This window comes from Bison bison, unplaced genomic scaffold (genome assembly GCF_000754665.1).
Source record: "Bison bison bison isolate TAMUID 2011002044 unplaced genomic scaffold, Bison_UMD1.0 scf7180017862275, whole genome shotgun sequence".
Taxonomy (NCBI): domain Eukaryota; kingdom Metazoa; phylum Chordata; class Mammalia; order Artiodactyla; family Bovidae; genus Bison; species Bison bison.
The window spans coordinates 1344826-1356404 of record NW_011492847.1 but is presented as its reverse complement, the minus strand read 5'-3'; the positions used below and the strand labels follow the sequence as shown (position 1 = coordinate 1356404).

At 38.8% G+C, this 11579-nt stretch overlaps 1 protein-coding gene across 4 annotated transcripts in view; it reads left to right on the top strand.

Annotated features, from left to right (window-relative positions):
- GHR (growth hormone receptor) overlaps positions 1–11579 on the top strand; it is a 312954-nt gene that overhangs the window by 102893 nt on the left and 198482 nt on the right. Inside the window, exon 1 of one of the 4 annotated variants that reach the window (XM_010832819.1) lies at positions 5538–5728. The exons of the other annotated variants lie outside the window; for them this stretch is intronic. The gene's annotated coding sequence lies outside the window, so the exon portion shown is untranslated. Of the gene's footprint in view, positions 1–5537; positions 5729–11579 lie in introns of those variants that run through there. 4 annotated transcript variants of the gene reach the window in all.

Below are 11579 nucleotides of genomic sequence, written 5' to 3'. Positions count from 1 at the left end.
ATTGAGAGTTTTACTTCTTCTTTTCCAATTTGGATTCCTTTTATTTCTTTTTCTCCTCTGATTGCTGTGGCCAAAACTTCCAAAACTATGTTGAACAGTAATGGTGAAAGTGGGCACCCTTGTCTTGTTCCTGATTTTAGAGGAAATGCTTTCAATTTTTCACCATTGAGGATAATGTTTGCTGTGGGTTTGTCATATATAGCTTTTATTATGTTGAGGTATGTTCCTCTATTCCTGCTTTCTGGAGAGTTTTTATCATAAATGGGTGTTGAATTTTGTCAAAGGCTTTCTCTGCATCTATTGAGATAATCATATGGTTTTTATTTTTCAATTTGTTAATGTGGTGTACTACATTGATTGATTTGCGGATATTGAAGAATCCTTGCATCCCTGGGATAAAGCCCACTTGGTCATAGTGTATGATCTTTTTAATGTGTTGTTGGATTCTGATTGCTAGAATTTTGTTAAGGATTTTTGCATCTATGTTCATCAGTGATATTGGCCTGTAGTTTTCTTTTTTTGTGGGATCTTTGTCAGGTTTTGGTATTAGGGTGATGGTGTCCTCATAGAATGAGTTTGGAAGTTTACCTTCCTCTGCAATTTTCTGGAAGAGTTTGAGCAGGATAGGTGTTAGCTCTTCTCTAAATTTTTGGTAGAATTCAGCTGTGAAGCCGTCTGGACCTGGAATATCTTGATTAAAGGCATCTTCAACTCAAAGCTTGAGGGTGACAGCGTTAGTACAGATAAATTCAGTTCTAATAGATTGATCTTTCCATCATCTTAACACTTCTTTCCCCCTGCTCTGGCAATCAACAGAACACTGTAAAGGTAAAAACGTTTTTCTCTGATCTTGAAATGTTAAGTCAAAAATCATCTCTCTGCACTGCCTGTACCCCCGCCTCAATTACTCCTAGCTCATCCTGAAAAAGAGCACCGTGTCTACCCATCGCTGTTGAGTGCTGCCTGCGTGGGTTGCCATTGTTACTGTTTGGGCAACTTTTCTCACTCCTGAGGTTCTTTCTCCCCTTAGAAGAAAGAGTATCAAACCCAAAGATCACGCACCTTGTGCTGAAGTGGTTGGCTACGCTTCTGTTCAGCCAAGCCTCATTTACTGGAGGAGAAAAAGAACATTTTATTAGGGCCTATAATTTTCCAGACATTATGCAAGATAATAGAGGAGGCACAGATGAGGTCTTGCTTTTGAAGTCTTAGATCTCTTTCCCTGTGGGCACTGGGGAATGAGAAGGCAGAGCTGAAAAGCCGTGGATGATTTTAAAATTTATTTAGTTTTGTAAAGCAGATGATCACATTTGTCAGGCACCCTTTCCAATATTAAACTGTGTCAGTTTAACACCAAATATAATAAGCCTCTGTCTCCCTAAGGGAACTTCTAGTTTGATAAAAATCACATCCAGCTCGTTGTCGGACAAGCTGTGATAAATCTCCAGGCAAGAACACTGTAGTGGGTTGCCATTTCCTTCTCCAAGGCATCCTCTCAACCCAGGGATCGAACCCAGGTCTCCTGCATTGCAGGCAGACGCTTTAACCTCTGAGCCACCAGGGAAGCCCTATAAACTAAGCAAGAGTTTGACAAAGAAAGCATGCAGCTTCAGAGCTCAGAAAGATCCTGCCTGATTCAATGACTGAGGAAAACTTTCTGAAGGAAGAGAGAGGAAAATTTGGTAGGTTGTATTACAAGACGAAAAAAGCCAAAACATGGAGAGAAAGGAAAATACAGGGCACTCCAGGTGATATAGAACGTAACAGTTAAAAGTTGGAGTATATCCACGTAACAAATTGAACGACATTGAGTGTAGCTTGAAAGACAGAATGGGACCAGTTCGGATTGAACATTGATTGCCAGCTAAGGAGTTAGGGCCTGAGCATGGGAAGTCATTAAAGAATACTAAACAAGGAAATGTTATGTTCAGAGATGGACTTCTGCTTCCTGGCTGCAAAGTGCAAGAAGGATCAGAGACAAAAGTCAGAAAACAGGGGACCAATGAGGAATATGTGGTGGTTAATAGTCTTTAAAGTGAGCAAAGAGGCAGACACACTGTTGGTGAGGATCCCAACAAAACCCCTTCACAAATTAGTGTCTTCCAAAGGAGTATGGTCTGTCTAGAACACAAATTAAGTGAAACATCCAATGGAGATTCATTGCAGTAGGTGAATGGGTGGTCTAAATATGGAATTAGGAGCAATACCTAATGATGTAATAGATCAGTCAGCGATGTATACTGCTACTGCTACTGCTAAGTCCCTTCAGTCGTGTCCGACTCTGTGCGACCCCATGGACGGCAGCCCACCAGGCTCCCCCGTCCCTGGGATTCTCCAGGCAAGAACACTGGAGTGGGTTGCCATTTCCTTCGCCAATGCATGAAAGTGAAAAGTGAAAGTGAAGTCGCTCAGTCGTGTCAGACTCTTAGCGACCCCATGGACTGCAGCCTACCAGGCTCCTCCGTCCAAGGGATTTTCCAGGCAAGAGTACTGGAGTGCGGTGCCATTGCCTTCTCTGCAGCGATGTATACTGTAAGGCATATATTCAAATATATACATCCATGCTAATCCCCTTGGTTAAAGTCCTGGCCATCTCATTATTCTCTGCAGCATCAAAGACTGCAGTGCTGTGTGCTTTGACCAACAGTAAAGGCAGCTTTGGCCCATGTCCGGTTTCTTGTTCTACTGCTGTGCAGAAGTCTGAGTCTGGAAGGTGAATCTGGCCAGTTTTGAGTTTGACAGTCTGCATGAAAGTGGACGTTCTGACAGGTGCTGTGTCAGACACAGCTTAACCCTTGGGTGGGTTGATTAGTTCCTGCTTGGTTGAGGCTTCAGCAAATTTCACATTTATAAATAATCTACTTGTCATCCCTTCCTTCCCTAAAATACAAGATCTGGAACTTCTTTTGGATCTATGATTTTTAAATCTTCCAAATTCACTAAATATGGAGACAAAATCCATTCTCAGGACCAGAAATAAAAATGAACGAATTAAATGACCCTTCATCTTTTCTAAGTTTATTATGCCAGCCCCAACTTCTTCACCTGAAATAAATTAAATGTAGAATTAGCACTAAAGAGAGAATTTGAATTTTTTCTCTTTTGAACACTGGCTACAACCTACAACACACATTAAAATTCTAATGGAAGAAGAAAAATTGTCATGTAGCTTTCCAGCTTTAGAAATAACTGACAAGCTGTGAGCCTTTTGAGGAAGACTTAGTCAGACATTCAGGAATGAATGGGAGCACTTAACTCTGAAATGATTGTTATGAAAGAAAAAGTCCATGCTGTCTTACAAAAGCATTCATAGTGCCAGTCTAGTTAAAAGGGCAAAATGAGCCATGGATGGAAGTCAGTGGCAACTAGGGGATTCTTATCTATTACCTACTCTTCCTCTTAGCTTTAAAGTAGGAACTTCCAGAATACCTAAAACATGTAGACTTCAGAAAACAAACTGAATTTAGCAAAGGAGGCAAACTTGAAAATATGCGAGCATCTTAGATGTGGAATAAAATTTGACCTAAGTATCAATAGTTGTTTCAAAACTGGCATCAATCAGTTTAGAAGCACTGTTCAGTTCACTTCAGTTGCTCAGTCATGTCCAACTCTTTGCAACCCCATGGAGTGCAGAAAGCCAGGCTTCCCTGTCTATCACTAACTCCCAGAGTTCACCCAAACTCATGTCCATTGAGTCGATGATGCCATCCAACCATCTTATTCTTTGTCATCCCCTTCTCCTCCCACTTTCAATCTTTCCCAGCATCAGGGTCTTTTCAAATGAGTCAGTTCTTCACATCAGATGGCCAAAGTATTGGAGCTTCAGCTTCAGCATCAGTCCTTCCAATGAATATTCAGGACTGATTTCCTTTAGAATTGACTGGTTGGATCTCCTTGCAGTCCAAGAGACTCTCAAGAGTCTTCTCCAACACCACAGTTCAAAAGCATCAATATCTTTGGCTCTCAGCTTTCTTTATAGTCCAACTCTCACATCCATATATGCCTGCTTAAAGAACTATTGTCTTAAAAGTGAAATACTGTTCATTAGAAGGATCGGTGAGATAATTTACATTTGTTTGTTATAAAAAAGTTACATATGGGGGAAAAGTGGGAATCTTGTAAGAACTCAAAGCATAAAAATGCCTTTACCTTTTCAAGGGAAAAAGTAATCGGAAATAAAGTCACAGGACTTTAAAAATTTTCTAGATGTGGCTGCAACTCAGTAGGCGCTGTGGAAATGACTGCTAGAGCCAAATCTTTTAGCATGCAAGATTTTTCAGTTTTGCACAAGCTGTGTCATGTTCAGAAGTCGATTGTTGGCATAAACTAAGTTACCTATTCTCTTAGGTTTTCATCTCTTTCAATAAGAACAGCTAAATAGTTTCTAGAGCTGCAGTTGAAGCTGCTCTGGCCAACTCTGTGGAAACATACTTGTGAAGCGTGGTACTATCATAGGACATGCAGATAAAATATACAAGGGACACATTTCTACATACACTGAAATATACATAGAAGCCTATTTGGAATAATTATGGTGGTGGTTTAGTCGCTAATTTGTGTCCGACTCATACAACCCCATGGACTGTGGCTTGACAGGGTCCTCTGTCCCTGGGATTCTCCAGGCAAGAGTACTGGAGTAGGTAGTCATATCCTTCTCCAGGGGATCTTCCCAGCCTGGGGATCAAACCCAGGTTCTGCATTGCAGTGGATTCCTTACCGACTGAGCCACCGAGGAATCTCATTGTTTCTTAAAAGTAAAATCGAGGAAACTAATTATCGACTTTCTCAGAATATTCTCTGCAGTCATTTGAGGCAGTGAGTGTGGTATGCTGGTGCCTCTGTACTTAGGAACTGAGATGACCACAGATGTATGCCACTCATCCTGGATGTTCTGAACGGGATGTTCTGCCTGTACTGCCGTTTTATGGTCACTGTATTATTATTTCAATGTTTCTCAACCAACTGCATCACATAGTAGTATGTGAAATATTTTGATTCTTGTTTTAATGGGTGTTTGCTGGCAGGTTTTCCAATAGTCCACTTGATTAAAATGAACCAGGCCTTTCAGAGCCATTAGCTGCAATTCAGGGAGACTAAACAGAACCCCCCATCTAGCTTCCTGAGTCTTGTCCTGTTTGTGTGACTTCAGGGAGAGAGATTGAGAACTGTTTATTAATCATTGTACGCATGCATGCATGCTGCATGCTGAGTCGCTCCAGTCGTGTCCAACTCTTTGTGACCCTATGGACTGTAGCCCGCCAGGCTCCTCTGTCCATGGAATTCTCTAGGCAAGAGTACTGGAGTGCCCTCCTCCAGGGAATCTGCCTGATCTAGGAATCGAAGCTGTGTCTCTTATGTCTCCTGCATTGGCAGGCAAGTTCTTTACCCCTAGCACCACCTGGGAAGCCCCTTATTAATAATTATGCCCCCACGTCAGACAGTGGAGTACTGAAGCACTCAAATTAGCATGCTTCTTGAAGGCTAGTGAGAAATACAGCTTTTTTCACTTTCATCAGGCTCTGCTGGCACCAGACCTCTGGGAAGCCTTGTGACAGGACCTGGCCTGAGCAGCATCACATGTGATTTGCTTTTCTTCTTGTAAGATCCACTCTGTGGCTTTTCTCTGGAATCTGTGAAGACAGTGTTTCTCAACCTAAAAGCTGGGATTGAGTAAGCTCCCCTTCCTCCTCCTACCAGTTGACTGAGGGTCAACTATTAAGCCACAAGGGTAAGTGCAATGGATGTGGGGGTGACTGTCATGGGTTCAGTGACTGGAACCAACCTGAGTCACCATTTCAGCCTTTGCATCTCAGTGTCATCACAGGGATGGATGCTCCACACGTGGAAAGTCAATATAGTGTGTCTCTAGCTTTCCATCTGTACCATACTTAATGTGCTTGTCACCTTTGACTCTGGCCAAGGATATAGACTTGGGGCTCTCTAAACTACTTTTGATTTTTTTTTTTTTTTGCTTGTTCGTTTGTTTTTGTTTCTGTTTGGGTGTTTTGATAGGTAAGAAGTGGACTTATTTAGAGAGAAACACACTCCACAGTGTGGGCCCTCTCCAAAGGTGAAAAGTAAAAGTGTTACTCAGTTGTATCTGACACTTTGCTACCCCATGGACTGTAGCCTGCCCAGCTCCTCTGTCCATGGAATTTTCCAGGCAAGTATATTGGAGTGGGTAGCCATTCCCTTCTCCAGGGGAACTTTCCAACCCAGGGATCAAACCCAGGTCCCCTGCATTGCAGGCAGATGCTTTACCATCTGAGCCAAGGTGAGGGTGGCTCAAAAGATGGCTTGGATAGTGTTTATGGACTGGGTAGTTTCATAGGGTAATGAGTGGATGGATTATCCCAACTATCCTGGGAAAGAGGCAGAGATTCCAGGATTCAGGCCACTGCCTACTTTTTGGTCTTTGATGATCTGGACTCCTGAACTGTCTTGGAGTCGGTGGGTATGTCACTTAACTTGGTGATGTGTTAATGATGAGCATACACTGAGGCTCAGTGTCCAGTGGAGGTAGACTTGTCTGCCATCTTGGACCTGTTTGGGTCTCATCAGTTTATGTTGTGACTTTGGACAGTGTCATTCTTTCAAACCGTGTGCTCTACCCTCTTGCCTCCTGATTGATTCCCCGCTCAGAGACTATACTTCCATATTCTTATGGGAAAGAGAGGAGTGGCAGTCCATCTTCTTGAACTGCTTCAAGGCTGAGTATGGGTGTCAACCCTGACCTACTTTGTTATTTATGTCATTTTCTTGATGTACTAAGGATGCTACAATACACGCCTGTGTACTTGCCACCCAGATGAATACATCAAACGTAAACCTATTTCCCATGCCTGCTTCATAGCCATTGTTTGTAAAGAAGCAAACTATATGGGTAAATGTGAAGTCTCTAACATTTTCCAGTCTCGCCATTCTCTCTGCCACTCCAGAGGATACAGCTGTCGTGTATTGGCATTTTCACAATCCTGTTTTTATACTTTTAAATTTTACTACTACAAATATGAAATATTATACATGAACCAAATTATTTGCATTTTTTTTCAAGTGTGTATTTTTTACTTTGGGTGTGGAATGTGTTACTCTGGCAATTGCTACTTTAACTACCAAGTATTTTGTTTTCAGAACTCACCTTCATGGTTATATTACCCTGGTTCATTTTTTAAATTGCTGTGTATTACTCCATATTTTGAAAATATCACTATCTATTCCCACACTAGTTTGAATATGAATTGATTTCATTGTTTTACTGAAATAATTGATACTGAAATAAATATCCCCTTGGGCATATGTAATAGAGCTTGTCTGGAGTACGTATCAGTGGAAACTTGCTGATCATAGGATATGTGCATTTTTGTGTCTGTGCTATATCGCCAAATTGCTCCACCAATTGCAAACCAGTTTGTACAGTATCAGCAATATGTGAGAATCCTCCCTTCCCCAGGTCCCTGCCAGCACTTGATTACTCTCAGATTTAATTATCTGAGAGTTGATGGATACTGCATATGAATCTCATTGTTTTAATTTTCATGACTCATTATTTATGAAATTGAACATCATTTGTGCAGGGCCATTTGGATTTCCTCCTCTGTGTCTTTTCTACTCTCTGTCCATTCTTTTCTTGTCTATTCTCCCTATTGATTTATAGAAACGTGTATACATGTGATCCTAATGTATATATATCTTAATATATGTTTATTTTTCATGATATGCATTCATATATATGTGACAAACCCTTTGTCTATTATACACATAGAAAATTTTGCCTCCCATCTGTTGATTGCATTGTAATTTTTATGACATCTTTTAGCACAGATAATTTTAAATTTTTGATATAGTTAAATTTCCTTATTATTCTGATTTTTGTGCCTTGCTTAAGAAATCATTTTCTCCTCCATGGTTATATTTTATATTAACTCCTCCCATATTCTAAAGTGCTTTAATTTACTTATGAAACTTTTATTTTAAATAAGTAGACTTTTAATTTACGTGGTGTTAATGAATGTGTATGGTGTAAAGCATGAATCTTTTTTCCCATGTGAAAATCTAGTCCCAGCGCCATTAACTAAAAAGCCTCATTCTGTCTCCATTGTTTGTATTGTCTTCTCTGTTATACACTAAAATCCCATATATGCTTTGGACTTTCTAGGCTCTTTTTTCCCACTGATCTGAACTTTCCTATCCTTACAAGATACCATGCTGTGTAAATACTATTTCTTTATAATAAGCATTTTTATGTTATAGTCAAAGTCTTCAAAAATTTCACTTGTACTTCATTATAGTGTAAGTCTTCAAAGTTTCACTTGAAGAATGCTATTAGGTATAGGTTTGGAGGTGACCTATTTTTGTCAGATTAAGAAAATTGTCTGTATTTCTAGTTTCTTAAGAGAATTTGTAAATAAATATAAATTATAACATCAGTCTTCTGCATGTTAAAATAACCATTTGACTGCCTCTTCTAAGATATTAATGCTGAAAATTATATTGAGCCTTCTGAAAATGAACTATCCTTACATTTTGAGTCTAAATCTTACTTGAATGGGATGTATTACTATGTCATTTTTGTTTCATTTTTTAGTCTTAAAATGTATTTTTGGTAAACATGCTTTTATGGGTATTGATGTAAATAATTTTTAGAAATGTTTCTTAGAAAAGTTAAAAATGCAGATGTTTTCCTTTCATTTTATTTCAAATATAGGCATTACCTAGGAAAAGGGATTCTCCATTTTCTGCCTATTGAGAATGAAAACATTCCTGGAACAAAAGCCTAAAACATCTCCTTTTCCTATTTTCTAAACTCTGTGAAGACTGTCACTTTTCAAAAAATTGTGATCAGGCTCAGCTTCTCTCTCCCTTCCTAGTCTCTCTGGTGGGCTGTGACTCCCTCAGTCTTCCCCAGGGAGGGTCCCCAGCACCACCCTGCTAATTCTTAAGACAGCAGAACCTGCAAGGACCACATTGACAGCACTCACCACATGTCCGTGTATCTGTCCATGTACCCCTCAGTCGGGCTGCTCACTCCCACATCAGGCACTGTTAGCAGTCCCGTTCCACATGCACCGTCTATCTTTCTAACAGAGTAGAGAATCTAGTACATTTTAGTAATCCTTTGAGATAATGTCAACTATTTCCCATATTTTTATTGCCTAAAATGTATTTTCATCTTTTTTGATCAATAAGAAATGTGATTAATATTGTTTTGACAAGCAATATGGAGTTGAATTAGCCATCCGGTTTTGCCTTTCTCTTCCTCATCATTTATTTATTCATCTAGTATATCCTTACTGCATGTTTTCTCTTGGCCTGCCATGGTTATAGGTATTTGGAGGTACAGCAATGAACAGAGTGGATAAAGTCCCTAAACTCATGTAGTTGATATTCTAGTAAAAGAATAGAGAAAAAAAGTTAACGACTATACAATATAAATGCTCTGGGGGAAAAAAAATGAGTTTAAGGGTTATTATTGATGTAGGTTATCAGGAAAGAGCTCACAGATAAAGTGATATTTGAATAGATACTTAAAGGAAGTCTGGGAGAAAAGTACCCTGTGCAGAGAAAATGGCATATGCTGCCTGAGGGCTAAGAAACATCAAACAGTCTAATGTTGTTGGAGCAGAATGAGCAAAAAAAAGTAAGGTGGTCGATGGTGGCAGAGATGGGGATGAGAGTCGGGGGTGAGGGTTGAGGGGATCAAACAAGATGCTCATACCACTGTGAGCATTTTGGCATTTACTCTGAGTGAAATGGGTACCATCAGAGAGTCTTAAACAAAGAATTGACATGTTCTTGTTTTATCAAGATTAAGATCTTCGTGGGTTTATGTCTTTGGACATAAGATATTCAAGACCAGAAAGTAGACCAATTTAGAAATTATTATAATAATCCAGATAAGAAACATTAGTATCTTGGATAAGGAAAATAAAGATGGGGATGGTAAGCAGTGATCACATTCTGGATATAATTTCAAAGTATGTCTAACAGTATTAGCTCATAAATTAATCAGGGGTATGAGTGAAAGGCCTGAGAATCTGGAAGGATGATGGTGATTTAGGTTGAAATGACCAAGACTATAGAATGAGCAGGTTAGGATGGTAAAATCAGAAGTTTGGTTATAGATTTATAAGTTTGAGATTCCTATCAAACATCCAAGGGAATTATTAGTCATTGGATAGATGAGTTTGTCATTCAAGAAGAGATGTGAATTGAAATTATATGTTTAGAGAACATAATCATAGATGATATTGATGTCATAATACTGAATGAGGTCACCTAAGGAACAAGTGTAAATAGGGGAAAAAGGAGAGGAGAAGTCCTAGGGGTGTTCCAGTATTACATGGTTGAGAAAATGAAGAGGACGCAGCAAAATTGACCATAACTAAGTGTCCAGCAGGGTGGGAGAATCAGTGGAGAGTGTAGATTATCACGAAAGAGCTCACAGATAAAGTGATCAGATTAAGGTAGTGTTTCAAAGAGAAGGCCACTGTGTCGTATATTGTTTTAACAGTTCAAATGAAGATAATTAAAAAGTAGCTACTAGATTTAGCAATGTATTAATAGAAGTCATTAGAGACCAGGACAAAAGCTATTTAATTGGAGTGGTGAAGATTAAAGTCTAATTTGAGTGCATTTTACAAAAGAGACAAAAATTAATTGGTAATAAAAACATAATGCAATTCCTTCAAAAAATTTTACTTTAAAGGGAAGAAGAGAAATAGTTCAATAGCTACAGGATAATAATGAGTAATTGGAAGAGAATCTTGTTTTTGAGACAACAATTTCAGCATTTAAGATTTTTTGTCTTCTTGCAAAATAGCTCCTTTAGTAATTATTTAAATTAGAATCTTTAGGTTGTAAACTCAGTTTTCATATGACTCCGGCTCTGCTGTCCACCCATGCAAAAGACTTAGGGAGCATTTAGCTGGGTATCAATTTCTAAATAGATGGTTATTTCTCTACCACTTTGAAGGTTTTCATTTGTGTCCTGTTATCTGTTGTTGATGAGAGAAAGTCTTCTACTTGTCCATTTGAGTTTCTTGCTAGGTAATCTGCCTCTATGTAAAGTACTTTTTAAGGTTTTTTTTCTTTATCCTAATGCCCTAGAGTAGGTTTACTTTTTATTTATACTACTCAATGATTACTTTTGCTTTTAACCTGAAAACTCATTTTATTCTTTAATTTTTATAAAATTGTCAATAACAACCGTTTCCAAAACTTAATCTTTGCAGTTGGAATTTAATTCAAATTCCATCCTGTGTATGTTGGAGCTTCTCAATCTGCTTTCTTTGGTGTGTAATTGCTCTTTCACATTTTCCAGTACTACTGTCTTAATTTTTTTTTTTAAATAAGCCTAGCATTGAAGTATTTAGCACAGAAGAGGAAGTACAAAGTGTAAACTTGCATATTGGCTGCATTTCTGGCACTAGTTATTTTTATGGCTAACATACTGTATCATGCAGCTTTGTGCAGGATTAAAAGCCTAAGGTTAATTTGATATCAGTCTGGCAAAATCAAGCCAATTGAAATACTCTATTTTCTCTTCTTGCTACACCTTCATTCCTAGAGAATAACTAAGA